At 36.6% G+C, this 6232-nt stretch overlaps 1 non-coding gene across 1 annotated transcript; it reads left to right on the top strand.

Moving 5' to 3' along the window:
- The first annotated feature begins 412 nt into the window (after window positions 1–412).
- LOC130959405 (small nucleolar RNA R71) lies at window positions 413–520 on the top strand. The gene has a single exon (XR_009078485.1). It is a non-coding gene; the product is annotated as a small nucleolar RNA R71 (small nucleolar RNA).
- The last annotated feature ends 5712 nt before the right edge of the window (window positions 521–6232 follow it).

Genomic DNA, 6232 nt, shown 5'->3' with positions numbered 1-6232 from the left:
TATAGGTGTTTCCATAGGGTTCTCCCATGTAATTCACCTCTTCCATTGAAGGGTTCTCAGGATCATAATCTTCTTCTTCAGATGAAGCATCCTTAGTACTGCCAGGTGCATTTTGCATTCCAGACAGACTTTGAGAAATCAAATTGACTTGCTGAGTCAATATCTTGTTCTGAGCTAATATGGCATTCAGAGTATCAATCTCAAGAACTCCTTTCTTCTGATTTGTCCCATTGTTCACAGGATTCCTTTCAGAAGTGTACATGAATTGGTTATTTGCAACCATTTTAATTAGCTCTTGAGCTTCTGTAGGCGTCTTCTTCAGATGAAGAGATCCTCCAGCAGAGCTGTCCAAAGACATCTTGGATAGTTCAGAGAGACCATCATAGAAAATACCTATGATGCTCCATTCAGAAAGCATGTCAGAAGGACATTTTTTGATCAATTGTTTGTATCTTTCCCAAGCTTCATAGAGGGATTCACCTTCCTTCTGTCTGAAGGTTTGGACTTCCACTCTAAGCTTACTCAATTTTTGAGGTGGAAAGAACTTTGCCAAGAAGGCATTGACTAGCTTTTCCCAAGAGTTCAGGCTTTCTTTAGGTTGTGAGTCCAACCATGTTCTAGCTCTGTCTCTTACAGCAAAAGGGAATAGCATAAGTCTGTAGACCTCAGGGTCAACCCCATTAGTCTTGACAGTGTCACAGATTTGCAAGAATTCAGCTAAGAACTGATGAGGATCTTCCAATGGAAGTCCATGGAACTTGCAATTCTGTTGCATTAGAGAAACTAATTGAGGCTTAAGCTCAAAGTTGTTTGCTCCAATGGCAGGGATAGAGATGCTTCTCCCATAGAAGTCGGGAGTAGGTGCAGTAAAGTCACCCAGCACCTTCCTTGCATTGTTGGCATTGTTGTTGTTTTCGGCTGCCATGGTTTCTTCTTCTTTGAAGATTTCTGTCAGGTCCTCTACAGAGAGTTGTGCCTTAGCTTCTCTTAGCTTTCGCTTCAAGGTCCTTTCAGGTTCAGGGTCAGCTTCAACAAGAATGCTTTTGTCTTTGCTCCTGCTCATATAAAAGAGAAGAGAACAAGAAAATATGGAATCCTCTATGTCACAGTATAGAGATTCCTTGAGGTGTCAGAGGAAAAGAAAAATAGAAGGAAGAGGGAGAAGAATTCGAACTTAGTGAGATAGAGTTCGAATTGTGCATTGAGGAGGAGTGGTACTCCATAAATAGAAGGATGTAAGAAGAGGGGAAGAAATTTCGAAAATTAAATTAAAGAGATTTAAAAAAAACATTTTGAAAAACTTTAATTGATTTTCGAAAATCAAGAGTAGGAAAGAAATCAAGTGATTTTTGAAAAAAATTTTGAAATTAGAAATAAAAAAGATATGATTAAAAACTGTTTTGAAAAAGATGTGATTAACAAGATATGATTGAAAAGTCATGTTTTTAAAAAGATATGATTGAAAAGATATGATTTGAAAAACAATTTAAAAAGATTTGATTTTAAAAAAAATGACTTGACTAACAAGAAAAGATATGATTCAGACATTAAACCTTTCTCAACAGAAAAGGCAACATACTTGAAATGTTGAATCAAATCATTAATTGATAGCAAGTATCTTTGAAAAAGGAAAGAAATTGATTTTGAAAACATTTGATTGAAAAGATTTGATTTGAAAAAGATTTGATTTTGAAAAACTTTGAAAACTTGAAAAAAATTTGCATTAAAAACAAAATCTTCCCTCTTGTGCCATCCTGGCGTTAAACGCCCAGAATGGTGCACATTCTGGCGTTTAACGCCCAATGCACTACCTTTTTGGGCGTTAAACGCCCAACCAGGCACCCTGGCTGGCGTTTAAACGCCAGTTTGCCCTTCTTCACTGGGCGTTTCGAACGCCCAGCTTTTTCTGTATAATTCCTCTGCTGTATGTTCTGAATCTTCAATTCTCTGTGTTATTGACTTGAAAAGACACAAATTAGAAATATTTTTGGATTTTTAATAATGAGGAATAATCAAAATGCAACTAAAATCAAATAACAATGTATGCAAGACACCAAACTTAGCAGTTTGTACACTACTGACACTAACAAAATGAGAATGCACATGAGAAACAACAAAACACTCAAGTCAAGAGAATTCAAAGATCAGAGCAAGGAAATCATCAAGAACATCTTGAAGATTAATGAAGACACATGCATGAATTCGAAAAATGCAAGAAGAACAGAAACATGCAATTGACACCAAACTTAAAATGAGACACTAGACTCAACAAGAAACATACAACATTTTTTTGGTTTTTTTTATGATTTTGTAAAATTTTTTTTTGGATTTTTCGAAAATTAAGTGGAAAAGAAAATAAAGGTATCAAAATTCTTAATGAGAATTCCAGGAATCATGCAATGTTAGTCTAAAGCTTTAGTCTAAAGGAATTAGACATGGCCAGCCAAGCTTCAGCAGGACATTGCATTCAAGAGCTAAATTGATGAGAATCAATCAGCTTTGGTGATGATAAGATCATCACCTTGAAACACTAGAATTCATTCTTAAGAACTCTGAAAAATACCTAATCTAAGCAACAAGATGAACCGTCAGTTGTCCATACTCGAAACAATCCCCGGCAACGGCGCCAAAAACTTGGTATGCGAAATTGTGATCACTACTTTTCACAACTCAAATAATCCCTAGTAATGGGCCCAAAGACTTGGTGCTCAATACCATGGCATAAACACAACTTCGCACAACTAACCAGCAAGTGCACTGGGTCGTCCAAGTAATAAACCTTACGCGAGTAAGGGTCAATCCCACGGAGATTGTTGGTATGAAGCAAGCTATGGTCATCTTGTAGATCTTAGTCAGGCAGACTCAGATGGTTATAGATGAAATATGAATAAAAGATAAAGATAGAGATACTTATGCAATTCATTGGTAAGAACTTCAGATAAGCGAATGGAGATGCTTTGTCCCTTCCGTCTCTCTGCTTTCCTACTGTCTTCATCCAATCCTTCTTACTCCTTTCCATGGCAAGCTTATGCAAGGGTTTCACCGTTGTCAGTGGCTACCTCCCATCCTCTCAGTGGAAATGTTCAACGCACCCTGTCACGGCACGGCTATCCAGCTGTCGGTTCTCGATCATGTCGGAATAGAATCCAGTGATTCTTTTGCGTCAGTCACTAACGCCCCACAATCGCGAGTTTGAAGCACGTCACAGTCATTCAATCATTGAATCCTACTCAGAATACCACAGACAAGGTTAGACCTTCCGGATTCTCTTGAATGCCGCCATCAGTTCTAGCCTATACCACGAAGACTCTGATCTCACGGAATGGCTGGCTCGGTTGTTAGGCGAGCGCTCGGTTGTCAGGCGATCAACCATGCATCGTGTATCAGGAATCCAAGAGATATTCACCTAATCTAAGATAGAACGGAGGTGGTTGTCAGTCACACGTTCATAGGTGAGAATGATGATGAGTGTCACGGATCATCACATTCATCAAGTTGAAGAACAAGTGATATCTTGGAACAAGAACAAGCTAAATTGAATAGAAGAACAATAGTAATTGCATTAATACTCGAGGTACAGCAGAGCTCCACACCTTAATCTATGGTGTGTAGAAACTCCACCGTTGAAAATACATAAGAACAAGAGTGATCATTGGCTTCGGTCCTAGAGAGGGAACCAGAAAAACCAAGATCTGATCTAAGAACTAGATGTCCGAAGATGAAAATACAATAGTAAAAGGTCCTATATATAGAGAACTAGTAGCCTAGGGTGTACAGTGATGAGTAAATGACATAAAAGTCCACTTCCGGGCCCACTTGGTGTGTGCTTGGGCTGAGCATTGAAGCATTTTCGTGTAGAGACTCTTCTTGGAGTTAAACGCCAGCTTTTATGCCAGTTTGGGCGTTTAACTCCCACTTTGGTGCCAGTTTCGGCGTTTAACGCTGGGAATTCTGAGGGTGACTTTGAACGCCGGTTTGGGCCATCAAATCTTGAGCAAAGTATGGACTATCATATATTGCTGGAAAGTCCAGGATGTCTACTTTCCAACGCCATTGAGAGCGCGCCAATTGGGTTTCTGTAGCTCCAAAAAATCCACTTCGAGTGCAGGGAGGTCAGAATCCAACAGCATCTGCAGTCCTTTTCAGTCTCTGAATCAGATTTTTGCTCAGGTCCCTCAATTTCAGCCAGAAATGCCTGAAATCACAGAAAAACACACAAACTCATAGTAAAGTCCAGAAAAGTGAATTTTAACTAAAAACTAATAAAAATATACTAAAAACTAACTAGATCATACTAAAAAATATACTAAAAACAATGCCAAAAAGCGTATAAATTATCCGCTCATCACAGGCCATGAGATCACATGTTGGTTTATATCCCGCAACTCGACATTACCTAGAACTAGTCCTAGATATGGTTTTTCCATTTGCATCACTCTATGTATATGTGTCTTGTGGTACCAGTCCGAGACAATAGGCAATCGTCCCAAAGCTTAACGCCACAATATACGCACAAATGAAAAACAGAGTTTTAGTAGTCAGTGGATAATGTCCGCCTCCAAACAACCTTGGTGGGTCGAATAAAATATAACCCATGTACAGTTTGTGCACTGGACAAGCGGGACTAAAACCCTCAACCTTGTCAGGTAAATAGTCGGTTACTGATTCATTATGCCTTTGAGCCCTTAAGAATGTAATCTTTTAGCAGTTTTTCTCTGTTGGTGAGGGATCTTCTCACTCTCAGATTCCTAGTATGGTTTTCATTATGTTCTCATTTATCTTAACTTTTATGTTTTGCCCTCCATCTTTCTTAAAATGGCAATTATGCCTTTAGTACTTATAAGTTTTTCCTTGTGCCCCTTTTTCACTAACTTTCTTTTTTTTCTAGTTTTCTTTAAGCTTTGTAGTGATGCTTTTACCACTAATATTAATACTTTATCATTTTATCTTCATATTTTTTCTAAAAAACCTTCTTACCCTTAATTAAGTTAATTAACCATTCTTATATTTTACTTTGTGCCTAAAATTATCATTTTATCCCTAGATATTCTAGATTTTTCGTTTAATCTTATTTAGCATCAAAACATGACCGAATTAACACTAATAATTTTATTTAATACCAATTTTACTTTTAAAAGACTATTTTACCTTTTATTAATTTATTTACTTATTTTAGTTATCACCGTTACCATTTTACTTCTAACTTTTGCTACAAACTTTTTTAGGTCCAAACTTTAATTTAATTACAATTTTGACCCAGCTAATTTATATAATTACTAATTTCTCCTTAGTGATACTAAATTCAGAATTTTACTTATTTTTTATTTAAATTACATGTTTAACCCTCCTTTTACTCAAAAATAATCATAACACCTTTTTTACTAATTACACACTTATTTTATAGGATTAAAATCAGTTTTCTATCTTCTCTCTAACCCTCTAACACGTCACTTTCCAGGACTTTTAGTGGCTGAATTTTTCAGAGGTGCATTTTTCATTTTTTACCCACTTTTATTGACTTTTAAGGTTTGAAACTTAAATCCCAAGTATTCCAAATAATTTCAGTTTTTATATACAATTTCAAGAGGTAAATAAGCTTCATATATCACTCAAATAACAAGTCAAAATAGAAAAGCATCACTAAATTTTCAAAATTAAAAATCAAGTACAAAATCATCACAAAGTGACTTATATGAATACCAAATCAAACACAAACATATTCTAACTATTCCTAACCCTTACCTCTTGTTTAATTTAGTCCCTAGACCTCTCAAATACCAGAAAATACTCAAGCAAAAAAAGAAACACGGCTGGAGGTGGTGCAGTTTCCCTTGGCCGAAAAGTGTCACAAAAAGTAATGAAATTTGGCCACCTTGCGTTTGAATTTGTATAGCTCCTTAGGCGTTGTAATACCCGGTCTAACCGAAATTAATTAAATAATGAGTAAGTAGGAGCGAATATGGTTGGAAGATTTGGCAATTGGAATTTGATGATTTCAATATGATATTTGGATTCAGTGAATTTTTCCGAGTCGGAAGACATAGTCTTCTGCGTAAAAGCGCGCAGTGAAATTTTGACCGGCAGTACCGGCTGAGACCTGTCTGGTACTGCAGCTGAGAAAGTTGATTATGAGTAAATAAGATTAAGAAATGAGGAATTATAATTAGAGGAAGTAGAAATATTTGAAGTGCGGTTTAGAGCGCTAGTGTTAAAGGTTTTGGTCCAAAATTGG

Source organism: Arachis stenosperma, chromosome 10 (assembly GCF_014773155.1).
Source record: "Arachis stenosperma cultivar V10309 chromosome 10, arast.V10309.gnm1.PFL2, whole genome shotgun sequence".
Taxonomy (NCBI): Eukaryota; Viridiplantae; Streptophyta; class Magnoliopsida; order Fabales; family Fabaceae; genus Arachis; species Arachis stenosperma.
Note: the sequence above shows the minus strand (reverse complement) of the source record. Positions and strands in the feature narration are given on the sequence as shown.